At 43.2% G+C, this 27,686-nt stretch overlaps 1 long non-coding RNA gene across 1 annotated transcript in view; it reads left to right on the top strand.

Moving 5' to 3' along the window:
* The window catches only part of LOC136654083 (uncharacterized), a 32,772-nt gene extending 5,414 nt beyond the window's left edge, over nucleotides 1–27,358 (top strand). Inside the window, exon 3 of the long non-coding RNA XR_010794576.1 lies at nucleotides 21,211–27,358. This is a non-coding gene — a long non-coding RNA (uncharacterized lncRNA). The remainder of the gene's footprint in view (nucleotides 1–21,210) is intronic.
* The last annotated feature ends 328 nt before the right edge of the window (nucleotides 27,359–27,686 follow it).

The following is a 27,686-nucleotide window of genomic DNA, read 5'->3' as shown; positions in this document are numbered from 1 at the left end:
ACCAGAACTGGACACAATACTCCATGTGTGGCCTGGTTCTACCAGGTGTGGTTATTCTACCAAGTTCTCCATGATATCTTGAAAGGCAAGATATAGGACGAATGGCAAACCTGTTGAGATGTGTTCATTACAAGCCTTCCTGGGAAGAGAATTATGCTCCCTTACCCCATGTAGCAACCAAGCAGCCCCAATGGGTCTCTTTGGATCTGCACCTGCTATTGAGTGAGCACAGAATCCAAGAGAACCATGTTGGGTCTTCTTGGCCAGGAGGGGGGATAAGATATGGCGATATGGCACCCTGCAAACCTCTGTTTCACCTCCACCAAAGGAGGAATGGCCTTTCCTTTGGCCATCTCTGAACAACAGTAAGTATTGGTCAGAGGGAGAATTGTCACCCCTCTGCAGAACAGTGGAAGAGACAGGCAGCAACTGCACTTCCACTGATAGCTTTGCTACAGCAAAGTAAGTGAGCAAGTGGCAATGGCTGCCAGGAGCAGATGCTTCTTGTCCACTTACCTGCTCTCTCACTTATCTGGCAGCTGTTCTTGGTCTTAGCTGCTATCACCACATGCCCACCCATTTAGTTGAGAGAGCAGTGGTTCCAAGAAGAATTCTCTCTCTCTCTCTCTCTCTCGGTAAAACAGATAGGAAGAGTAGGAGTTGTGGTACCAAATATGTGTGTGTGGTGGGGGAGTGAGCTACAAGAAGGCATCTTGTGTGAAGATGGTTTTGTACAACTAGACCTGTGTAGCCAAGGGATTGAATTTCTGGAACATTATTCCTCCATTCCCCATAAAAATCTACTTGTGAAATTGAGAGGTCCTTCAAAAGCAGTTTGTGATGTGAAATTTGGGGCCTGCTATTCAGCCAATGGGGCTTATTTCTAAGAAAACATGGAGAGGATTAGGGTGTAAATCTCAATGTGGAGGCTGACCCAATTACATATTTCTTGTAAACCCCTTAGCCCAAATCCAAAGAGCCATGTGACCTGTATCATGCACCCAAGGGGGTCTGTGGCTTGCCCCTCTCATACAGCAATGCTCCATACCAGGGTCTCTGAGAGGAATTTTATCAGGGGTACAAAGTTTCTTTTGGGCCCCTTTGCAAAAGGGAAGGGGTGAAACAGAGCGGGGGAGAGTGGTGATGGGAAAGCAGAATAGGGGCAGGGAGGCACAAAACAGGGTGGGGAGAGGGTAGAGACCACTGAAAAAGTCTTTGGAGCCCATGTCTACCAACCCATGTGGCATCAGTAGTGTCCCCAACATCCCTAGTTGTGGTAGTGTTGCCAGCATCCTGTGCGGGCAACAAGTCTGAGTAGACAGGAAATTGTAAGATCTCAGGAAATTTCTGGGCCCCCTCCTTTGGTTCCTGGGTCCCCTTTTTGACCCTGGGCCTGGGTACAAATTACCCCCTTTATGCCCCTCTCCTAGGCCCTGCTCCACACCATGCAGCAAGTCACTTTTGCAATGGAAGAGTCTTTCAAAAGCAGATTGTGATATGGGCTTGTTTACCTTCCTTTACATTGTAAAGCTTGTCTAAGTGGGTGTAGAATTGCCGTGCTATGCAACTGTTCTACTGTACATAATCTGTAGATTATAGCCATATAGAAGTGGCTTTTACCAAACATCATGATCTACAACAGATCTAATTGATGTTCTGGTTTGAATATGAATGAGACAACATCTCTGAGAGCACATGTAATGCTGAATGTCATGAAAGCCAGATAAAAGTACCTCCGATGCAAAAAAAAAAAATATTAAAAAATGTGAATGGGAAATGCACACTTTTATGATTGCTCCTTTTTCTGCGAATAAAAATACTATGATGAATACTGAACTGTCAGAAACTTGTTTGTGGTTATGTTGCTTGTTATAACATGATTCTTATAAATGGATTGCATTTTAAATCATTTGTATTTCCTCTTGTTACTGTCCCTCCAAGCAATTTTAATTTGTGAATGAAGGCATGTAAACTGTAGCACTGTCAGGGTTTATTAGCTTCACAACATGTTCTGAGAAGCAAGTTAGCATCTTGAAATGCAGCAGGTTTATATGTTCATTTATTTATTTTTAAATTCTAATTAGAGGAAGGAAAAGGGTGTCAAGAGTCTTTAGTGATTCACATTTTAACAGCCAGATTTATAATTTATTAATTTCCATCTTATAAAATTTTCATTATCTCTTTCCACAGGAGTCCAGGAGGGACTCAAATTTATTTATTGTTTCTAGGTAGGGCGTCATTAAATATTTGTTATCTCCTAAAGTTTGTTGGGAGGTGGGATTTTTATTTTCCACATGAAATCTTACTAAATTGGTTAGGAAAAAGCATCAAAATGTTGATCAACCAAGCTAAGCGAGGATGAATATAAGATAGTGACAGTTTTGAGCACTCTTAGAAAATAGCTGTATGTTTCAGTTTTCCATAAGGTACTAGTGCCATATTCTTTAATATATATCATAGTGTGCATTAATGTATTAAAATTTTGTCATTCTGTTTTCCCCCTGTAATTTAGGAAGTTCTTCTTTTGACCTATAGACAACATGACTGGAGGGTTGTATTTTTTTGCTGAAGCACTAGGCTGGGGCATGCTAAGTTTGATTACTGTATAGTGGCTCCTTAATCTGGCACTTCGATATTTTGCTTACAAAAGTTAAATCCCTTTCCACTCCAATCCCCGGTGGAACTTTGGTTTTATTTCTTTTTTCCTCTCAAACTCAGAGATGCTTGAATTGGCATTAGCTACACTGTAGTGCATCTCAACATAACCATTAGGCTAAGTATTTCACAACTAAATTTGGGCTTCTGGTGTAATGAGATAGAACTTGTATGTCGCCATCTCAGTGCATGGGGGTTCCCTTAACATGCAATTCTACAGGGTGGGATTTTGTCAGGTATGAGTGTTGCCTATCTGTGGCAATGCTGACAGAAGAGGATGCAGGGCAAGTGGTTTGGTGTGCTGGAGTCCCAGAATATACTTTAAGTTAGTGTTGATTTTCAGGGTTTTCTTGTGTGTGTTTTGTTCACACATGTCAGACTCAACTGAGAACAGTGTGAAAGGATGGGAAGGACTCTTCTGGAGGCAACCGGAAAAAGAGTACTTACCATCCAGCATGCTTCACACCCTGGTTTGTGGCTCATGATGTTTTCATCCTCTTTCTTACGATAGCCATCACTCACCCCTGCACACATAATAAAAAAGCCCCATCTCATTGTAGAAGTCCCAATCTCTCTTGTGACTCATTTATGCTGCTCTGATTGGTTATTATGCAGTTTAAGAAGGAGACATATCAAAATTAAATATGTGCATCATGGCCAAGGTCACAAAGACGGGCCTACCCATGGAAAAACAAACACATGCAAATCCTTCCATAAGTGTACATGTACAATAGTGAAATTGTGCATGTAGTTTGTTAAAGGACTTATGTAGCCACATGTGGAAGAAGATCTTTAGATGTGGCTTGATTTTTCTCATACAAGTTGTTTATAGGAAGAAATAGCCATACGTGGATCCCATCCCTTGCTAGTTGCTGATGCTACTATGAAAGGAGGTGGGATGGTGGAGCTTGCCAAGAACTACAGTTTAGGAATTTGTGGTGTGTTGCAATACAGTTACCCATAGTGAGTAAGATCTGCACTAAACGCCTGTGGCATTGCATACAACATGATGACATCAGAAGGCTGATGGGTTCAATGTCTGATGGCTCTGGGGGATTTCCCTGCTAGCATAGTTCTCATTTCTGCCAACAACCTGGTCAATACATGGAATATAGAGATTATCTGGGCAGCAGACGTGATCATTCCTAAGTATCCTTCCCTTCTCCATTCAAATCATGTGGTTCCTTGGTTTTCCCTGAGCTAAAAGCAATGAAACAGGAGAAACAATAACTAGAGCAGGGGTCTCCAACCTATGGTCTGGGGCCCACATCCAGCCTGCCACAAGATTTTATCTAGCCCACAGCAAATTGATTTTTTTGGTCAGAGCATTTGTGAATTTTTGACATTTTTACTCATTATATATCATTTCCAGGGATGTGCCCCAGTCACTGTGGCAAGTCTTGAGTTGAATCCCAAGTCTCTGCCCCGCGAAACTCAACTCATGCATGAGACATAACATGCGCCCACAGCGACTCACCTCCCCAAAAATTCTATGCCAGGGCATGGACCAAAAGGTACTGGGCAAAGCGGGAGGGGCAGGACAGACAGTGTGAAGGTCAGAAGTGGCAAGCAGGAGGTGGGTCACACACAGCAGTTGGGAGGCTTACATTACGAGTATGGCCCCATCCTTCATCTAATCAATTGTACCATTCTCAGAGATGGACAAGAGAAGCCGCTTCTGCCTTCCTCTCCCTGCCTTCTGCTTGACGCAGCTATCCAAAACAAAAACATTAACCATTCTGTTCCTCCTACAATGCTGCTCACCAGCTTCTGGATGGCCCCACGAGGGCTTTCACACCACAGAAAAAGTAAACAAGCACACCCAGACTCACAGACTCGAGTTTTTCAGATTCATGATTCATTTAGAGTCAGCAGACCCGATTCTTGAGTCATGCCCAAGTCCTTGACACACATGACTCGAGTGTACATGAGTCAGCAAAAACAGTGTTTTTGCGACTCTGACTCAAGTCCCAAAGCTCTAATTCCCCTCCTTGATAATTTCTCAGGTTAAGCACAACACTGTTTCTTTGTAATTGTCACATTTCTCTTCTGTTCTGAATCATATCATGCTGAATACAAAATGATCCAAGTAAAACATATTAATTCAAATTTCACGGATACATTTATAAAACCATTTTTTTTGGCCTGTGAAAATGCGTGAAAGATACAGTGTGGCTCTTGTACTGAAACATTTGGAGACCTCTGAGCTAGAGCATCAGTGGAGGAAATCTTGTGATGAATCTGACCAAATGTGCTAGAAAGAAGTCTTTCTTCTCTGCCACCATCATGTCTGCTCAGAGTTATCTGACGGAGCTGTTCCTTATATAGCTGGGCCCCTAAGGACAGCAAAAAACTCTGGGTAGCTCATTGTGATAAAGTTGTAAAATGCTTTGCAAATAAAATGGCTCACAGCTAGAGATGTTGGGGAGGATCTTGCATCTTAGATTCTGGAATGAACCTTGGTGACGCATCTCCTCCAGAAGAGAGATGAATTTCTATATCCCCCATGACTAGCTTCCAAATTTAGAGCTCAGAAAAGTCCACCCTTTTCCAGACAGCCCTACCAACCAGCTCTCCAAACTTATCCAGCAGCAGTGGTGATGTACAGTGGACCCCAAGCAGTGAATGGGGGAGGGGGGTTCCTTCCTTCCCCATCCCCCATTGCCCTGGTGCGTGGCATGCTATAGGTAAAGCATGGAGCTGAGGAGGCTTTTTTCATCCTCACTTTCTCCATCATTCCAGCCTGACACACTGGGCCCTCAGTGACTTCTGGGAGTTACATTCCCAGATTAGGATTAACAGGAGGTTGGTTGTGGCAGGTGCTAAAACAGTGTGGGGAATCAGTATTAGATGAAATGAGGGCAAATGCAATGAAGATCAGCTTGACAAGATGGAGGTGTTGGTGGATTCTCAGGGAGGTGATGCTTAACCTGTTCTAGAGGGGGTTGTACTTTCCCTTAAAAACCAGATTCACAGTTGAGGGACATTCAGACTGCAATCCCATGCACACTTCCCTGAGAGTAAGTCCCTTTGAAGACAATAGGAACTTATTTCTAAGTAGACAAGGATTGTGCTCTCATAGATCCAGCTTTGTCATTAGAGGCCCGAATGGCATCAGTGGCATGGAGCACCTTTTCTAGCTGAGCCTGATGCCTTAGCTGTGGCCCTTTCTCGACAGAGTCAGCTTGGCCATTATTTTCTATGCTCTGATAGACTAGTGTAATGTGTTGACGTGAGGCTGCCTTTCAAAAGTTTGGAAACTGGTTAGTTTCAAATATGGTTGCTATGTTGTTAATTGGATAAGGTATTAGGATCATATCTTGCCTTCATTGGTTCCTGATCTGTTTCCAAGCAGAGTTCAAAGTGTGGGTGTTTATACCTTTAAATCCCTACTTGGCTTAGGATCTGAGTACTTGAAGGATTGTCTTCCCTCACACCAGCTACTAAGGTCATCACTAGAGGCTTTCCTCAAAGAATTCCTATATCCTGAGATGGAGTAGGTGGCAATAGGGGAGAGGGCCTTTTCAGCTCTGACAGCCCACTTATGGAATCCTTTCCTTTGGAGGTTTACCTGGTGCCAACTTTGATGTCCTGTTGATGCCAGGTAAAGATTTTTCATTTTCTCAGTTTGTTAAAACCGTTTCTGGGATGTTTTCTTGCTGTGCTTTTATGTGCTGGGGGGTTTCTTCCTTTTTTTCATTGCACTGTTACATTTTAGATATTATTTTATTGAATGTTACTATTTTGTTTTTTAATAGTTGTAAACCACCCTAGAAACATGTTTATGTATATGTTGAATGCAAGCTTCTTAAATGAATGAATGAATGAATGAATATATAAATATCTACCATGTACTGGTTTATTTTACTATGTAAACCGCTTTGTGAACTACTCCTGTTGAAAAGTGGTATATAGATATTCCTATTAATAATAATAAATAAGCACATAGGCTGAAATCCCAGTAGCAGGCTACCAGTGTTCTCCCACCATCCTGCTGCTCCCTATTGAAGAGTTTATTGGCAGGAGTTTATACTGCTCAAAAAGAGTTCTGCAGGCATCTCTAGCTTCTTAGGCTTTCAACTTGAAATGGGGCACTCAGCATAGGCTTCTGCTTTTACTGTACACCCTCAATGTAAAAGCTATTCAGCTTCAAAAAATGAGATAAGAGTAGTCTCAGGTACTAGCTCTCACCCCAGAGTCCCCCTGCCAGATTTTGTAATTTTTTACAATCATTTTTCCCTATCTTTAAGAAATGCCTTTCTCTCCCCAGTTGTTGTGTGAAAGACTCACGCAAACAGCAGGGGAAACTGATTGACTACACAGGGGAGAAAGGGAGACGGACGAGACACAAAGTGCTGTCAGATGCACACAGTAAACATGCTAGAAAACAATAAGAAGAAAAAACATGGCTTTACTTTAATCTCTTACAGCTACAGCGATCTTGCATATTACTAGTGACACAAGTGGGTAAGAACATCGAAGTCAAAAGTGTGCATATGTTTCAAAAGTTGATAGTAGCTTTACAAGTTCTTACATTGCTAAAAGGTGTTTTGAAACTTTGGAGGACTACTTAAAAACAAATGTAAATTTGTTTTTGCTTCCCCCCCCCTTACACTGTAACATGGATCTTAGCCAGTATTCCATCAAAGTGATAATCTCATAACAAGACTTGACAGTGACGTTTTTAGATCTCTATCTTCCCCATTCTGCTAGCAACCATCACATGGTGACTATTCCACCATTTTGCCAAAGTCACTAGGATTTCCCTTTTTTGGCTTTTAATATTCTTTGGCATCTATACACAAACAAAGCATGGTGAGGTTTTTTTTTTAAATTTTGTTTTGTTTTCCATCGTTCCCATTTCTGGTCCTCAAGTCAGACCAGGCCACCGTGCGTGCACACATACTTTGCTCCCTTTGCCGCCATCACTGTCTCTTCCTCCTAGCCCGTCCACTTCAGAGGCAGAGAATGGAGACCATCCAGAGGAAAAGAACAACATGATCCTCTTCCCACACACTCCCTTCCTTACCTCCTGGTTCTGTCTCCACACCATCTTGTTTCAAATAAACAGGCAGAGTTTATTTGAAACAGGATGGGGGAGAACTGGCAGCAGTGGTCAGGTAGGTGAGGGAGTGGGTGGGTGGAATAAAGGTTGCATCGTGCTCCATCTCTCTTTGTCCATCAGCTGCTTTCTTTAGCAGTTGAGTACACAGAGATGGAGCATGCCAGAGATACTAGAGAAAGAAGCAGTAAGTAGATTGGAAAGCCAGTTCAAACAACCTCTTGGTGTCAGCCTAGAGAGGGAGGCAGTGGAAAGATGCAGGCTGCAGCAGGCACTCCTTGTCAGTATGCCACTCCCCTCCAGTTCGCCACTTGACGTGACATTTTCATGGATGGGCTCTTGTCAGTTAGAATCACTTTTAGAAGATCAGGCAGGGAAGTTGGTGTAAACAGGAAGCGTGGATTCTTTCATTAGTCTGCATAGAAAGAGTCTTGTTACTTCTCTGGAAAGACTATTACAACTGCCCACCCATTCATTCAGTTAAGAAGTTTTTCCATATTTTTGATGTTCTGTATCCTAAAATCATTGGCAGCTTGCTCTCATTGATGCTTTGTTTATGGAAGCCATTCAAGCAACAGAAGAATACAAGTGAAGATGCCTCTGTGAAGTCTAACCATTCCTATACTCCTCCCCCATATTCACTGGCAGATGACAAGCCCCTATCTAACCAATTGGGTTCACAGTCCACAGGTTTCTGCTCAGGCTAACAAGCAGAGGATTATTTATTGCATCAGACTCTTAGGGGACATATGCTGGAATCCAGAAAGCTACTTGCACTCAAAGACTTTGATATGTTCAGTGGGACTTTTGATGTTTTCCCTTTGAACAGTACCATATCATGTTGCAAACCGCTTTGGAGAGTCCCCATAAATTCAAAAAGGTTGAATGTAGTGTGTGTGTGGGGGGGGGGGGGTGCTGCTGCTTGAGAAACAAAAACTCAAAACCCAACCACCACCCCTTCACACAAAGAGTAACTAGAATAACAAAGAAAAAGATGCCATACCAACCAAATGGTTGGCAACCTTCAGTCTCAAAAGACTATGGTATAAGCCTACAGTACCCGGTATTCCCAGGCGGTCTCCCATCCAAGTACTAACCAGGCCTGACCCTGCTTAGCTTCCAAGATCAGACAAGATTGCGCATGTGCAGGGTAACAGTTGCTGTCAAATCAGAGGTATATGGGGTGGCAGTTTCCACACCAGATCACTGCAGCATAGGAAAGAAAGATACTCATATTTTTAGACAGTCATCTGGTTAATAAATAGGAGAGTTTCCAACTTTCTTGGCTTAAATAGTTGAGCTTTTCTAACTATTAGACATGCTGTTGGTTGATGATTTCCCCTGAGGGGTGGGGATAAGAATAGGCCCTCAGTTTGGCTGTACTTGTCGTAAGAGGCGACTGAACAGCCACCGGGTAGATTGGACTCGTTAGCCTGGGAAGGCAGCTCATCTGAGAGAAGGAAAACTCTGATCCCAAACCTCCACTGCCTTGTGGCTACATCCAGTTATGGAAAAGGCTTCAGGAGTCAACCTCGAGGCAAAATCCGGAGCCGGAGTCCCTGAGGCAGTTCATGGCTGAACACAGTCACGTTCTGGCAACTCCTGTGACGTCGCTGGAACCAACCGTATTGGCTTCTGCCTTTCCATTGGACCATTTCAGCGATGTGGAGAAGGGGGATTTGCTGCATGGGTAATAGTCTATCCTCCATATCTACGAGTACTTTACCCAGGCTTCACGCACTGGAGAGGACACTCTGTTCCAGAGCACTATTCAGAGCACGATACCATGGTCTTCTGGGACTGAAGGATGCCAACAAGAATGGTTGATGATGTAATTTTAGATATTTTCTGATTAATATTTTAAGTTCTTTTATGTTATTTTGAATTTTTGGAGAGGTAGGGTAAAATGTTTTAAATTTATAGATATATATACACATATATGCTTATTTACATAGGTCAGTGGTTTCCAACTTTTAGGAGCCCAAGGACCACTGAGACAAAAATTGGAATTGGTGTGAACCACATGCAACCAGGGCCTCCAGGAGGAATTTTATCAGGGGATACAAGGTTTTTTGGGGGGCCCTTCTCAAAGGGGGAGGGGATGTGTAGAAGGCAAAACAGGGCAGGGGAAGGGTGGCAACAGCAGGAAGAGTCCTTAGAGCCCAGGTCTACCATGCTTATTAAGGTGGAATCCAGGTCTACCTGTCCACACAGCATCAGCAGCTAGATACAGTAATACAGAAAACCAAGCACGCTCCTAAGTCTCTGAAATTTTTTAAATATAGCAAATCATTGCAGAAAATTAGATCATCATATTTAGGCTCCCACTAGAATGGAAAGTGTTCTGCGTGTACCGAAACATACTTCTGCAGCAGCTGTACTCCCTCAGCTGTTTCCCTGATACACACCTTCATGGTAGACATAGCCACAAGCCAAAGAGCTACTCTAGCAGGCCAGTTTCCTCCCAGGTTGGACAGTGTCCAGGAGTGTCATGTGTGCATCCCTTGGCCCAGCACATATTTCTTCCCACAGCTGCAGTGCGTCCAGCATCCCACACAGGCAAGTCCTGGTGAGATTGGAAAATATAAGATCCCAAGAAATTTCTGGGGACCCTCCTTTGGCTCCTGGACCCCCTTTTTGACTGGGGACCCAGGTACAAATTATCCCCTGTTCCCCCTCTTATAGTCCCTGCATGCAACCACCACCCCTTCACACAAAAAACAATTAAATTTGTAGTAATTAGAGAAGATCAGAGATTTATTATTTATAGAGAAAATTGTGGGTTGCTGCTTTTGTTGCTGGCTGTGGGCAATTCATTCTCTGCCCTCTCTGATGGCTTGTGGGGGAGCATGCTGGAAGTAATCAAAGGCAATCTTTTTTTTCCTGAGACTTTGCGGACCACTTTCCACGGACCACCTGTGGTATGATAGAGGTTTCATTGCTTATGTAGTATGTACTTTTTTTTTTTTTAATAACTCACTATCATGTGTGGTCAAACACATTTCTGACACATTGCAACAACCTGCAAGCCCTGTTTGATGAGAGAGGACAGTGGCTCACCAACAGTGACGTATGTACAGCAGGAGCAACAGTGATCGTTTAATACCACCCAACTCTCTGAAAAAAAAAACCCACACAGAAAACCCACTATCATGTGCCCATAGAAGTGCATGGGATGGTGGGACAAACTGTCTCGCATAGGTAGAGGGAAGTGAAAGAAAGAATACCCACTCAGGTCTTCTAGTCTTTTAACTGTTGGGATTTTTGCTGCTCGCGCGCTCTCTCTCTCTCTCTCTCTCTCTCTCTCTCTCTCTCTCTCTCTCTCTCTCTCTCTCTCTCTCTCTCACACACACACACACACACACACACACACACACACACACACACACACAAGGATTCAGTGCAACACAAGAAAATGCAACATACCATAGCCGATTCAGAACAAGCCATTTCAATCCATGATACAGAGAAAGGCATTCTTTGCTTAATACCTGTCTCAGATGCCATGCTTCCAGCTGAGAGAGACTTTGATTTTCTGTCAGGTACAGCAAATACCCAGGCCTTCTTTGCAAGTTATATTTCCATGAATAGTCTGAAGCCTAAAAACAAATGCTGTACTGAAAAAAGTGGGCTATTTCAATAGATATGTAGTGAGAGTCACTATCAAAGTAAGCTTGAGTCTGCCCTGCCAAGGAGAAGTCTTGGCTGTGACACAGATTGTCTCCTGGAGGGTCACATGGCCTGTGGGGATACACCATCTGCCCTGGACAGAGTTTGGATCAGCTGTCATGCAGGCGATGGGTGAACCAATACGAGTAGGAGAGGCGCAGAAATTTAGGATGACCCTTTTGGGAGGGTGCCCACCTTCAGGGTGCCAAGAGCACAAGAATGCATCTCTGTTCAGCTTTGCACGGGGCCACTGGCTGGGAGAAAGGCAGAAGACAGACAAATATTTCATGTTAGGACTGCCTCTCAGGTTGCATTTTGGCTAGGTTACTTGAGGCCGCAGGAAAGCAACTGTTTTCCCATGGGCACTTAGTGCACATGTACCAGATCCACTGCAGTGCTCATCAAATCATCCAGTCATTGCTCGTGATGAAGCAGGGTGTGCTGTCTAGTGGTGGGGATGACTCGGTGCAGAGGTACATGCATTTTGGAATCATATCAATGCCCCCTCTAACAGGCATTTAAGTGTGTTTTCTTGCTGTGTGTGCAGCATTTGTAACTAATGCTAGAGCATATTTTCAAAATGAACTTACCTAAGTCATAGTAGATCAGCTTTTGCTTTGCTGCTTGATCTGCACACTTTGCTAATATCTACTGAATTTTACGTAAATCAGGAAAAGATGTACTTGGGAACTGGGTTGTGGTGGTGCCCTAAAAACCAGGGATGGGAATGAGTCAGGTGACACAAGACAGAGTCACAAAAACCAGCATTTTTCACTGACTCATGGAAACTCAAGTCACCTGCGTTGATGACTCAGTCACTGACTTGAGTCTGAGGCCACTTAACTTGGCACTGATGCCCCACACATGGGCACTGGAGTCTGTCTGTGTCTGGGTGTGCTTGCTTGCTTTTTTCACAGCATGAAAGACCTCATGGGGCCATCGTTCAGACCAGGCGAGCAGCAGGGAAGTTCCAGCCAGGAGTCAGGGAAGAGTTAACGTTTTGCTTTTGCATTGAGTGAGAGGGGAGAGGCAGGAGCTAGCTTTCTTTTCCTTTGATGATCATTGGACGAAGGATGTGCAGTCTGACTTTTTCTTTGACTGAGGTAGGGCAGGAGGAGGAGCCCAAGGGGGTTCTTGCCTTAGAATTGGCTGGAGAAGCCCAAGGAGGCGATTCATAGCGATCACGCTTTCCAACTGTATGGCTGGCTCCTGTGGGCCCTAATAGCATAGCTAGAGGGAGTCAAAGCATTAGGCTTTGCAGGGATCCTCACCTTGGCTTGCAAAACACTACATGTTGTATGGAACCTCACCACAGTCATGCAAGTGGTCCCCTCCCCTTCAGAGCAGGCACATGCAGTGTGGGGGTGGCAGGTAAGGCAGAACTGCCCCACTCTGCACCCCCTCTTAGTGTTTTGCATCCCCTCTAGCTATGCTACTGGGGGGCTCCATGGTTACTTGGGAGAAGGAAGCCTCATTGAATGACTGGTGCAAATGGGACTACTTCTGAGTAGAGCTGCAAAGGATTGTGTCATTCTGGTAAGCCTCGCAGCTGCTGCACATGACCCTCCTCCCTCTTGCCGCTTCTGTCCCTGGTCTCATGCAGTCCCTCCAACCCCCTCCCACCTTGTTGACAGATGGGATGGGGACAGCAGGGGAGCCTTTAAAGAGAACTCTGACACACATACACATCAGCTGTAGCCTCTTTTGTTTTCCACAGCTGGGTTTTTAAAGGGAACTACTTGTGACTCGAGTCTTTTCGAGTTGCAAAAATGCTCTGGGTAACTCAGAAAGTGCTCCTGTTAGAACTCGTGTCAAGCCACACTGGACTTGCCCATCCCTGCTTAAAACTATACATTTTTATGGTAATAGGCAGCCAAATCCTATCCTTCTAAGTGCTGTGGGTTACAGTGGCACTGAAATGGCCACTGCTACATGCTGTGGGACCAGGGAATCCTCTAGAAGTCTCCTCAGGGGAAGGGGACATTCATCTTCTCCCCTCCCCCCCCCAGTAATGCCCCAACCTCCACAATGGGGCTTCTCAAGTCTGTGCCAGTTAAATAGCTGATGCAGACTTAAGAAGCCCTGTGTTGGGCTTCCAAGCATTATGAGGCATAGGATCCAGTGGGCCTCGCCCCCCTCTCTGGCCAGCCCCTCCACCTGTTCCATCCTCCTCCCCGCCTTGGAATGCCTCCATTATCTCCATGTCCCTAAAGGGTATTAGGCTCTGTGCCTGGTTCTTTGCTTGCAGCCCTGATTGAAATCTTAATCTTACCTACTCAGAATTCATTGCAGATAGGCTATAAATCGCTTCTGCTACTGGTACTCAGATGCAAATATTGTACTCCCCCATCCATGTGAATGAACATTTGTAAGGTCAAATATCTTACTGAAGCTCTGCATAAGAAAGCCTCCAATGCATATAATGTGGGTATATCCAAAGAGCACTTCCACATACCCTCCAATATTTTCTAGAGGGAATTAGTAGGATAGCTGAATAAAGAGGAGGGCAAGGCAAGGCTAGGATTGTCAGGTTCCCTGATACTCTGATTAGGGATGAAGCATCATAGGTTGGGGGCAGAGCCTGGTGCAATGGGGAGAAATCTGGAGATGATGGGGAACAGCATTTAGTGGATCATGGGACACCGATGCTGTGGTAGCTTAGGTGGAACCTGATAAATGTGGGAGGAAACTAATATGAAAATCTCTCATGCTACCATATGACAGCCTGGTGCTTTGCTTAAATCAAGGGTGAAACCTTTGAAACTTCAGACTAAACTGAGGCCTGGCAACCCTAGGCAAGGCACAAGGTGATTTGTTGCTCCAAGCAAACATCTGAGAGAGCCACCCCGGGTCCATTTGCAACATTACTAAGCATGCTGCTGGGGCACATTTTCAGACTGCCCATAGTCTGCTGGAGCATCAGCTGGAGCTCACAGCCTAAGCACCCTCCCCCATTACAGAAGTGCTTCATATCAGCAGATTGCAGATTTACCCAGTACAGACACTAGCAAGTTAGCATCTTATCAGTTAAATCAGTGGATCTCAAACTTTGCACTGTGGTGCCTCCAAGTGCCACAGTGAACTCAAGGGGGTGCCACAAGATGCCCCTGACATCCTCTTCTTCCCGGCTCTCCTGGGCACCACCATCTTGAATCACATGAGATCTCATATGATCCAAGATGGTAACACCCAGGATGGGAGAGCTAGGAAGAAGAGCCCGCCACAAAAGAAAGGCACCTTGGTAAGTCTGGGAACCACCAAGTTAAATTACAGGTGGGACTTCAGTATCCACTGATTTGGTATCCACTGTTTAGTCTCACCACTGATACTGTGGTCCAACTTTAAATGCAACAAGGTAAAAAAAGCATCAAAATCGAATTTCCTACCTTCGTACTGTTAAATAATTTCATTCCATTAGATTCCATTATTCATCTCATCTAGTGACTGAATGTGGTATCACATTGATACAAAGTATTCTGGGGCAACAATGGAGGAGTAAGAAACCTGGCAGTGGGTCTTTAAAGCTATTTTTCCACTGATTGGGTATCCACTGATTATTTTTATCTACTGGGGGTTCCTGGATGGACTCCCCAGTGGATAAGAGACACAACCTGTGATGTCACTGGAACATAGACATTATGAGCAGATAGTTTTAAAGGGAAACTTACACACACACCTGACACCTTCATTTTTGCCTAAGAGGCAGAGTATTTCCTTACTCACCAGCTATTGTTTGGATACATTACAGTGAAATGAATGCCACATAGCAAGAGTTACAAAACCCAAAGTGGAAAAGCAGCTGAGATTTGATTAGTCTTTTAGATCTCAAAGACCCCTAAAGCTATGGGTGAATTGAGACTTTTGTGAGGTAGACACATTAGCAGTTGCAACAGCTGGGGGAAATTTGCAAATGTTTCCATTTATACTTTGCCAGTTGACTTTCCTAATGCTATTTTACACACAGAGTATTATGAAAACTCCATAATTGAGACTGGCGTCCACTTAGAAAACTTAACAGGGAAATTAAGTTGTGCCAGCATTAACATTACCATTTACAATAGCTGTAGGAAATACATATATGTGCTGTGATAAAGTATCCCATGATTCTTTGATTGTATGCCTGCTGCTCAAATTACTGCAGTTGCAAAATATAGAATGCATAGGGTATGACACTCAACAGGGCTAATAGCTTCGGAGGTTATTTGGATTAGGAAAATGGCACAAAGGAGGATCAAAACCGCCACCACTTCTGACATCACAGCCTCAATTTAACTCAGGGCTTGTTATGTGCTGGCCCCTTTAAGGTTCTAGTTGGGCTTGTTTGAGGCTGTAGTTATTTTGCCCCAGCTGATATTGTGGTTACATCTCCCAGAGAGATGTTGGTCAACTGATTTGGTTGGGGCTATAAAAGGGAGTAGAATAGAGGCAGAAGAGAGCCTCATTGTTAGCTTTAGGTAAGCTCTGGGAGTATATCTTTTTTTCCTCTAGTTCCTGAACTTGTGTGTGAATGTGTGCTTCTCCATTAACAATTCTAAATGGCCTTTCTGTAAACTTAAGAGTGGGGGTTTCTGACTTGCTTAATAAAGTGGGGATGTTTTACAACTTATGTGATTGTTTTTGAGCAAGTGAACTCCATCCAGCCCTTTTCTTCTTTTCCTTGGGGTTTAAGGAAAAGGAGCTTAAGGTCAGTAAACCTGGGGGCAGCTATAGGACTGCAACAGGGCTGCTTTTAACCTTCTTTAAAAATGTTGAGGCTGTATCATGGATTTTCCTCATCACTTGTAGATTGACCATGAAATAACTCCAAGTACATTTTGAAGGAGTGTTTTTTTTTAAGAGTCACCATATTCCAGTTCACCACATATGAGCAGTATAACTTGCATATTATGCGAATTGTGTGATAATTATGCAGACTGAGTATCTGGGGCAATACTTTGCCCCCTTCAAAAGTTGTTTTGAAGTAGGGATCATTAGGCTTTTCTGGCACATGCTTGCATGTCTCCTGTATACAGTATACAGTAGAACCTCTTTGAGTTGACCACCCAAGGGACTGGAGGAATCGGTCAACATAGGGAGGTGGTCAACATATGAGAAAAAAGGCATTTAAATATTATCATGTTTAGCTCCCAGGACAACAAATGCAAGGCCAAGTTATTATTTAGATTGGATTTTTAAAAAGTTTTATTGCAAATATCAATGAGAATTGATCCTCTTGTGATGCTTACTATTTATATCATCTATATCAAGAGACAGAGAATAAACAGCCCACAATCAGTGTTTAAAAAAAACCCTGAAAATTCATAAGCTTAAAAAAAATTACTTGGTTTCATAGCAGAAAGGCAGAGCAATGCTATCCCTTGCCAGTCTGTAGCATGTTACATAGCCCCAACAGCTTAAAAAAAAACACACACTTTTTACCTAGGCTACATGGCCTCCATTGGGTCTCCTCTGATTCACTAAATGTCAGAAGGTGTTTGATATGGTCCCTCACTAAAAGCTGTTGAGAAAACTCCATAGTCAGGGAATAAGAGGACAGATCCTCTCATGGATTGGGAACTGGTTGAAGACCAGGAAACAGAGAGTTGGTGTCAATGGGCAATTGACAAAAAGTGGAGAGAGGTGGAAAGTGGAGTGCCTCAAGGATCTGTCCTGGGACTGGTGCTTTTCAACATCTTCATAAATGACCTGGAAACAGGGTTAAGCAGAGAGGGGGTCAAGTTTGTGGATGACACTAAACTTTTCTGAGTGGTGAAGACCAGAAGGGATTGTGAAGTGCTCCAGAAGGATCTCTCCAAACCCGGAGAATAGGCAGTAAAATAGCAGTTGTGTTTCAATATAAGTGTAAAGTAATGCACTGGTGATGGGAACCAAAGTGAAAGGACAGTGGCTTCACTATGCACAAGCAACCTCATGTCCCTCACAACTTGGTACATGTCCAGGTACAATCGGCAGCCAGCACAGGTCTGTCAGCTACATGCGGTGTGCTCACCTATAAAAACCCTTTCGCACATGTGCTAGCAGGTGTAGGGGAGGGATTGTCACATGGCTTCTTGCTTTTCCAAGATGGGACAAACCAGGCAAAACACAGGCCCACAGTATCACGTTCAGCGGGCAACTTACAGAGGGTAAATTAATACTCTGTGCAATGGTCGAAGTGGCCAAGATACAACTTACGGAGGAGGTCAATATAGAGAGGTTGGTCTCCCATAGTGTATATGCAGTGTCTGTCCATACTGTGAAAATTAGGTCAACTTAAGGAGGTGGTCAACTTTGGAAGTTCTACTGTAGTTATTCCATATAACAGCTCTCCTATCCCCTTTTTTGGCATGAAATGACTTCAGACAGTTTACAATAATAATATTAGCAATGTAGCCTGAACCCTCTGTTCACATGATTGCATATGGATCAGGTGTTCAGAATCCATATTATTAGCAAATCTAATCTCTTTGATCACTGAGCAGTTCTGGGCTTCAGGCTTCTTATGAAAGAAGGGGCCACATCACAGGATTCATATAATTAGAGTGAGTACATACACTGTTACTTCCTGAGCAGCTGTCTCTGTTGGGTCAGAATGTTGGGAGGCATCACAGTGAAACCAGATCTACCACTTGACAGGCAACCTGAGCACATTCTGTCATATGTGGTGGACAATGTCACATCTAGTTCAAGAGACGTGGCTTCTAGAAGGGCATGCAGCCCCTTGAAACCTAGATTTAGTGTTTATCTATTAGCAAGGGGATTCAAAGCATAACTAGAATAGTAAATAGGGAAGCAAGGGTCTGTCACTTGAGGCATCACGTGGTGAACTAAGGTGCACTTAGATATCTGTAAAAGGATGTACAGCCCAATCCTACCTAAGGCCCTGTACAGTGATGCCAACGTGGTGTCTGCTGAATCCCACAGGGTAGTTTCAGCCTTGGGAGGCCTTCTAGGGGTAAGGGAACCTTCCCCCTTCCCTCAGAGTAAGCCCCTGCTGGCCCATTGGGTCAACCCAGACCTGCACCAGAGATACCCCTGGCACAAGTTCATGTTGATCCATGAAGGTGGATCAGAACTGGGAAGAGGTTAGGATTCAGCAGGCACTGCTGCCACACCCGCCCCCTTTGTTGACCCAATCTGCCCTCCTCTCTGCCCATCTCCTCCCTGTTTTACTTCTGTGAAGCCATCAGATCAGGCGACCTGCAGGGAAGTTCCAGACAGGAGGCCAGGAAAATTTTGCTTTTCAGTGAGGGCAAGGGCTTCATTGTTACTTGGGAGGAGTAAGTCTCATCAAATGACTGGCTACAGTGGGACTACTTCTGAGTAGAGCTGCAAAGGATTGGGTCCCACCCCCTCCTGCCTTGTTTACAGATGGGATGGGGACATCAGGGAAGTGGTTAAAGAGAACTCCAACACACATACCCTGGCAGCAGCTCCCTTTTTCCCATGGCTGGCTTTTTAAAGGGAATGACTTGTGACTCATCTTTTTGAGTCGCGAAAACGTTCTGGGCAACTTGGAAAGTGCCCCCTTTATGATTCGTTGTCAAGTTGCAGGGGACTGAGACACGTGACCTGATTCGAACCAAGCCGAGCTGGACTTGCCCATCCCTGAAGATTTGCATATACAAACTTTAATCAGTCAATTAATTAATTGATGAGCAAATTAAAGGTTGGTGGAACCCATAAAATAACATGATTAATTTAGGACCCCCTTTTAGTAAAAAGATTTAAATCAATATTTTAACTGCATACTAGATGTGCATTCCAGACTGATACATGTTTTTTTGGAAGTAAGTACCATTAAACTCACTGGAGCTTATTCCCAACTAAATACATATAGGATTACAGCCTAAATGTCGTTAACTCCAGTTTTTAACATTTTAAAATAAATAAGTCATTAAAAAAATTTTTTTAATTGCTACACCGAATTCCTCTAAAAATGTATACTGCTACTAAGTAGAAAGATAATTTAAACTAAGATAAAGCAGCAGCTTAGACCACTCTTATTCATGGGATTTCCTCCAGCTTTATCTATTGCATTGTCAATACTCAAACAGACGGAGCAGAAGGAGTGCATTCAGTTCTGAAACTGAAGCCAGAACAACAACGAAAAGATCCAGGCAATCTGGTCTGTTCCTCGGAAGGAGAATTTACAAATAGTGGAATTGTCACCCTCTCTTAAAGAAAAATGATTATTGCCTTCTTTTAAAGGAAAAAGGAAATGAATTCACAGTCACACAAACTTTTAATGTAAAGGGGTTTTTTTAAAAAAAAAAAAATTGGGGGTGGTGGTGGTGATTAAAAAACAAATACCAGGTGCAGGTTTCAACACAATGCACTTCTAAAATGGAAGAACTGATCAGAGTAAGAAAAATACTTAGGACCTGTTCAGAAGAAGAAAAGTAAAAGTACTGCAAATGTAATGAAGTTCCACACTTAATAAAGTGACAACTGTATTTAAAGACATTCTACCACTTACGGGCCACACCAGCAGAATGATTGGTAGAGTACACCACTTAAATCTGCAGACTAGGAACACAGTTTTTAAATGTGTATGTAATGCACATCCCATGTAATGCATCCCTGCATGCAGAAAACTAACATATCAGAAAGAAAGTTGATCCCCCAGTTCTATCCCTGCCATGCTGCTTGTCTACTTGCAGGGCTTTCTTTGCATAAAGGAATATTTAAAAAGTCGTTTTACATCCCATGTCTGAAGTGACTGTCTGCCACTTCAGAACTCCACTACTTTTTTCACATCTCATTTTGTTGCAATGTGTAGATCCTCTCTGGGGAGTGAAAGCCAAGTTTCTCAGAATATAGGTAGGTCTTCCAAGAAGGCCCAGGCAGTCAGTCCCACTTAGTGAAATGTTAAGAACTACTGTAATTGACACAAGCCCTGCTTCCTCAATGTTTGACAAATCGATTGATGGGTGTAATGACCTGCTAATGCCTTCTTTTTCCATGAGTTCTTATTTTATATTAGGCTTATCTCATTGAGATATTTGGAACTCCTATTTTCTGATACAAAATGCAATGCCCACTTTGGCAAGGCCAGGGTGGAAACAAGATAAACAGAACCTGGAACAATCTGGCAGGCTAGTGATGGAACAAAATCTGACGGTTTCAGGTGTGGAGAGACAGAATTCAGACTGGAGTTTATTTACATTTCTGGATGTAGCTTGATGAGACATTGATCTGTGACAGATTCTCCCATGCTCTGTTATACGCACCCTGATGGGTGAGGAGTCAACTGAAAAATGGATCCTGGGGGAAAAGATTAACTCCCCTAGACCACAGGTCTGATCCTAATTCTGCCCTCCTCCGCTGCATTTATTTATTTAAATTGATTTAAATGATATTTACCATTTCAATGCAGTTTGGTGCTCAGACTCAAGTCCTGCTGATGACCTGTGAGAACACTGTTTTACTGGTTGGGCCAGTAAAATACAGGTTGCTTGGCAATTCTGCAAAACTATAGGCCTGCCTACTCCTGCTTCCTCTTTCCTTTTTAAATTTGTCTGTCTCTTTGAAAATAACGAATGCTACCATCTGGACTGACTGTCTTTATTTTGAACAGTTTTTTGTTGGGCTTTTTTCCCTGCATTGTAACAAACTTTGAAAGTATCTGATTTAAACAGTCCATAAACCTGTGAAATAACATCCTGCATAAAAATTATAGAAAATCGCAAGAACAAATATTTTGGCTTCTGAGCAGATCTAAAGGTAAGTGAGTTGCAATCTCAGATAGGGTAGCCACCTTTTTGCACAGGCTCTGCTCCTATACTTCAACAGTAGTCTTGACACTCAGACATTTACTAGTGACATATTTTCTGTCTCTTTAGCTCCAAACCAGGAAAAGCATCACCTACTGATTTCTGCACATCAGGCTGCTACATCAAGGCACAAGAGCCAATTAGGCTGTTCTTTCTGGTTATATGGCAACCTTATGGATATTAATTGACCACTACTCCAGTCACAGATTCTATCATCTTTCATGCTGCTCAAGTTCTCCTGTTACCAACTAGCACCATCACTGCAGCCCTGGGTTGCCCAAGTAGTAACTAACAGCCTGAAGCAGAAAAATCTGTCAAACCAAGGAAGCAGAACAGAAAATCCCACACAAGAAGGAAAGAAACACAGTGGCATAAATGATTAATTATGAATTATCCACTCAGCTGCATAGAACATCACAACCACAACTACTGGCTTAATCGGCAAAGTTTTCACATCCATGGATATGAAAGCCAGTGGTCCTCGGCCACTTGACCGGACTGAAGGCAGCAATGTTTTCCACGTCCACTGGTTCTTCTCATGCCAGCTTCATACGTGTTTCTGTGAGCATATGAACGATATAAGCATGGCTGTCCAAATATCTTCAGATTTTACAACTGACATAGAGCATCATAAATGTCACGATCAACTTCTAGAAAGTATGCCACACAGGTCAAGACCACATTGGATTGCATTGTTTATTATTAATTTGATTGAAAAATTTGTATCCTGCCTTTCCCATGCCAAAGCAAATGCCCAAGGTGGCTTACAAAGCTCCATACTACCATGTATAATAGCAATAAGTAAAATCATTTAAAAACAAAAAAAGACCCACCCAAACCCCTCACACACAGTAGAGCCATGGGGGAATGGGTAACTATTTGGTCCAGAAAGAAACAAACTACAGAATAATTACAGAAGCACAGAGGGTAGGCATCAACCCATCACCCAAATGCCAGATGAGCCCTTGCTGAAATGATTTTTTGCTTCTAGTCCTCTTTATTTGATGAGGGCAACTGTAATCTACAAGGAAGATGTTGGTAACGGTGCGCATTAAGGACACTCCTGTTTTGTTTAGTACACTGTGGAATGAATGGAATGGCATAAGAAAATATGATTATGATTAATGGTATTTCTATTTATTGAAGGTTGCCTCTTCTTTTAATGGTGCCAACTTTTGTAAACTAAATTGTATCATTTTGTGCTGTGTTCAATATTTTTGAAAAGCTCTTGTAGTGAAGTTTAGCTAACATGAGAGCATTGTTTCCTTAAGGGCAGGATCTCTAATAGTCTAATCCTAACCCCACTGGCATGCTGGATGCAGCCTGAATGGAAGAGGGAAGAAACAAAAAAATTTACCTACTTATCTCCAAGGCCGCTGCCTTGTCCTTCTGTGGAACCCCTTCAATCTACACCAGCTGTTTTACTGGACCCTGCCAGGAATGTGAGGACTGGGATGGGGGTTTGAATAAGGTGGACAGTGCCACCGAGATCCATGCCATCTTGCCCCCAAGCTGCCTCCATTATCGGCAGAACCCCACTGGCAGCCAGTCTGCGTGGCAACACTGGCAGCATACAGCCTCCCACAACAGCTGCGCAGACCAGTGGACCAGCTGTTGCAACAGCACACTTTGTGGTACACTGGCATGCCACAAGGATAGGACTGGGACCCTAACGATATAAATAAGTACAGGTGCACATTTGATTGAAATGCAATTGGTTAATGAATATATTAAACGATAACATGATCCAACACTTTCAAATCCCTGGCTGCTCATCAGTCCTGCTAAGACGTGTTACAAAGCACTTTCTCCAAGTGCTGGAAGTTGAGACCTAATACTATACCAGGGCTAGGCCCACAGGACCTTCTGCTCCTGGCTAGGCCAACCACAAATTTCCACTGCTGCCTTTGGCAATTTGTGACTTCTATACTGTAGATTGGCCACTCAGGAATTACTGGTAATCACTGAACTGCATGCGAAGGGCCACAGTGAAAGAATGGAAAAAAAATATCTCATTTTAAGTGCAACTCAACAAGATCACTTCAAATATTCACTGCTGAGTACTAGCTCATGAATGATTTCTGAACAATTTGAAAAAGGGGGAAAACTGCTCTGGAGAAATTGAAACATTTTTTCATTCTCTGTCTAAGGAGAAGGGGAAAAATACTTGAGATTCAGGGAAGTGTGGGGGAGCAATATCAGGTACCTCCCTGGTACGATAAAAGCAGAGGGTAATCGAAATTGATCTTTGGTGACTTGTGACTCAGTATCACAGCATCTCCGGGTGGCTGACTTCTGTATTCCTTGGAGAGAGAAGTGAGTGGTGTAGCCACCAAAAATGTGTGCCGCTAACAGGCAGGAGAGTGAAGTCTCGCTTGCCAAATGTCACACTAGGTATAGAATGACTGTGAAGGTGTACCAACCCTTGCTGGTGTGGATGAGGATGGGCAAAGGTCATTTTTAGCCCACATATTTAAAGTAACCTAGGAGTGGGGCATTATCAGCATCATTAAGCAGCTATTTTTTTAAAGTTGCATGAAATGCTCCTGAAAAAAATACACTATTGAAAGTTTAAAAATGACACGAGAATTAAGAAACAAATTGATCATTCTCTCCTGTAGTTTTGTTGCATAAAGGACCTTTCTCCAAAGTAGTTCTGTGGATGACTGAAACCTTTTCACATGAGCAAGCTGAAACATTAGATTCATGGCAATTCTCATAAACATTCCAAGCCATCTCGTAAACATTCAGGTCCCAATCCAAATAGTTCAATAAAAATGGTAGCATTGCACATGGCTAGTAGCTTGCCAGACAGCACATTTGAATCTGCTAAGCAAGACGGATGGGACCAGGCATCCCAATCCACACCCTCCCATTCAGATGGGGACCACTTTCGGTGCTTTGCATTCAGATGTGCAGCACAGTGCATCAGAAATCAGGATGCTCATCCACATCTAAGCTGCACGTGCAAATCCCAAGCAAACAAGGAAACCTATGTACAGAAGCTGATTTCTATGTGTGGATTTCCCTCATTGCATCAGAGTGCGGAGAGCAAATCTAAATCTCTCTTTTACCTGCACAAGATAGATGGGTGTTCCCCCCCCCCCCCACAAAGGAAAATCATGCTTATTCACATCATGAATAGGGCCACCCTCCTATCTTTGGCCAGTGCCATACATGTGGTATGTTGTGCTGCCAGGGAAATTGAGAACTATGAAAAGCACTAATCTCTCACACTTTCAGGATGTCTGAGAACTGAAACATTTATTAATGGGATCTGAAAGAGAAAAGATTTGAGACAACCTTTATAATAAAGACTAATCTGATGTTGCAAATATTTTGCATTATATACATATGCGTGCATGCGTGCACACAAGGTGTCCATGGGTCTCCCTGGAAACCCCCCCCCCCCAGGTTGGAGCTAGTGGAGAAGTGTCACATCCCCTTCCATCCCTGGCAGCAGCACGATCCTGGGGATCATGCCGATGCCTTCCCCCCTTCTTGCCCCTTAAAGTTGCAGACAAAGCTGAGACCCACCAGTTTGGGAACCACTGACCTAAGGCATCTTTTAAACTCTGATGCTTGCTTAAAATGAAATTAAGTTTGTGCTGCAGCCCTGGGAATGAGGGTAGTTTGTTTTCCTGAAAGTTTGATTTAATGAACAAAAAATAGAGGTGAGATTTTTAAAAGAATTAATGAGTGATGTATAGCACTGTGTGCTTAACTAATTAAGGCTGGCTTGTGGCCACACCATCTTGGGCTGTGATATTTTCAGCATTCCTTATTTGATAAGGAACATCAGGCTGGAGCAGCATTTACATGGGAGACATTAAACCGAATCCCAAGTCCTCCAAATGTGGCATTAATGACTCGCCAGCCCTTTGTCTTAAAGATATATCAGCCTGTAATGCCACAGTTGGCACTAGGAAAATCGTGGGGTCTACATATTCTCACTAACCCTGTTTTTTTTGCTAGTGCAGGAATTCAGGATGAGACCATTCATCAAAAATGTTTCTTGCTTCTCCCGCCCTCCCCCCAAATATGGGTAAATCCTGATGTAATTCTTTTTATACTAAGGGGAGCTACTGATGAAGGAAGAAGCTTCTATGTTATATATTCATTTATTTTCCACCTTATGTTGTTGCTGTATTATTTATTTACTTACTAACTCTGTTTGCATACTGTTTTTCTGCCAAAGTGTTCAAGGTATTTACAATTTAAAACAATTGCTAAGAGACATGTTACAAAAAAGGCAGGGGGGGGGGAGATAAGCAAATTCAATATATTGTCCTAAAGAGCAGAGATGTCATGAGTAAAAGGAAAGCATCATAAGGGGAATTACTGGAAGGAAGATGAAGCCATTTAAGTAAAAGCTGGAGCTGCAGCAGCAGCGGAAACTTCCCAGCTTGGTCAGAAAGAGTACCTGTGCAAAAGTATGCCACACCATAAGTGATTTGTTTAATCTTCTGGAGATGCATATGCAATGTATACATTTTTTTCAGTCCTCTTTTAAGGCATATAGCTGTTAGGTTGTGTCATTTTATTTTGTGAGTTTTCTATTCTTCTTGTGGTATTTTTTCACACACACACGCGCACGCACGCATGCACGCACACCCACACAACTTTTTGTGGCTCTGTTTTATGGAAATCAGGCCAAGAAAACATAAATGGAGCATTTCAGTCCACTTTGTTTAAACATTCAAAATTTGCATTGATTAGCTGTGAGTTGTGGTCCTCTCAGGGACAGGTGTCAGCTCCAGACTCCCTTTGGGCATTCAGTTTCTGCTACAATCCTTGTCTGCCCCCCCCCCCCCGATTCTCAATTAATGAAAGAGACCATAGAGTTTTATGAGAGGGCTCAGCTTCCTAACTGCTACACCAAACATAAATTAACGCACAATCCGAACTGCCTTGCATTCCTTACAAGCACACAGAGCTCTCACAAATTCTATAGTTCTATTGTGGAAGAGGTTTCATAAAATATAGAGCCAAAGGGAGTTAAAGTGAACTTCAAAGTCATGACCTCCTTTTACTCCAGCCAGAGGACTTGCCCCAAGACTACGCACATCCTTTTTCACTTACTGTATTTCCAAGATATGCGAGACAGACCCCAAACTGGATTTTCTGGTGGTAAACGTGCTGGTTAGCAATCATACTCTGCATCACTGAGAAAGATCGACCTACATATGTAATTGACGCTTGTAGTTCTGTGTAATGAAGTTATGCAAAATATCAATTAATATACAACGATACTGAGGATGACTCTGGGACAACGTAGAATTATGGTTAATCAACTAGTAGGTTTCATCAGTATGAACTTAACAGTGGAGCTAGGCCCTAGATTATCTTGGTGTGGAGTATCTTGGTATGGAGTCAGGATGGTATAGTGATTTGGGATTTCAATTTGGACCTGGAAAATCCAGGTTCAAATCCCTCCTCAGCCATGAGGCCTCCTGGATGACTTTGGATCAGTTATTATCTCTCAGCCTCACCTACCTTACAGGGTTGTTGTGAGGACAAAAGAAGGGAATGAACTATGTACACTACCCTGAGTTCCTTGGAGGAAGGGTGGTAAAACATATGAAAAATAAACATTTTACATGGTAATACTACTTATCCATACTTTGCATTGTCCATCAGAGATGGCAGGGTGGAATTCCCTCAAAAGTGAACTCTTACAGCTTGGGCACAACTACAGTCAAGATCTCTCTCACATTCCCATACAACTCCCAATGGTAGGGGACACAGAGGAAGAGTTCTTAACGAGTAGGTGACCTCATATGAGAAAATATGATCCTTTAGATCAGGGGTGGGCAAACCCCAGCCCGGGGGCCATTGGCGACCCTCAGGGACCCTCAGTGCGGCCCACAGGGAGCTCCCAGTCTCCAATGAACCTCTGGCCCATCAGAGACTGTTGGAGCCTGCGCAGGCCTGTGACTGCCAGTTGCAATCGCCAGATGCAAGTTGCGGGCCAAGTTATAGCTTTAAAGTCTCCATGTGTTTTCCCTGGGCATTATTTTAGCCCCCCCCCCCATTTCCTCTGAACAATATATGTCTCCATGTGTTTCTGGCTTGGTCTCTGCCTTGGTCTATATGTTTTCACTGTGCATGAGGTGTGTGGCAAACACTTCATAGTTCTCATGTGGTTCTACATACCTGTATTATAGTTATCATGTGTATTATAAATAAGCTCAGTAAAATTCATTCATTCACATAAGTTCCGTCTCTGATGTATTCATTTATGTAAATTTATTTAAATTTGAAATCTAAATTAATTCTTTCTTTTTCCTGGCCCCCAACAGTGTCAGAGAGATGATGTGACCCTCCTGCCAAAATTTTTGCCCATCCCTGCCCTAGATGGTCCCCTTACGGCACAACACATTCTTGTGTGTGTGTATTCAGAAGTAAGTCATATTCAGCTCAATGGGACTTACTCCCATGTAAGTGTTAAAAGATTGCATCCTCCAATGGGTAACTTTTAAACACTCGCACTTTGTATTGAGCCCAAAGACAGACCAGAAGCCAGTAAAGCTGTTTTAACAAGA

The sequence above is a fragment of the Tiliqua scincoides genome, chromosome 5 (assembly GCF_035046505.1).
Source record: "Tiliqua scincoides isolate rTilSci1 chromosome 5, rTilSci1.hap2, whole genome shotgun sequence".
In the NCBI taxonomy this organism is placed as follows: Eukaryota; Metazoa; Chordata; class Lepidosauria; order Squamata; family Scincidae; genus Tiliqua; species Tiliqua scincoides.
This window is presented reverse-complemented; position numbering and strand designations above follow the sequence as displayed.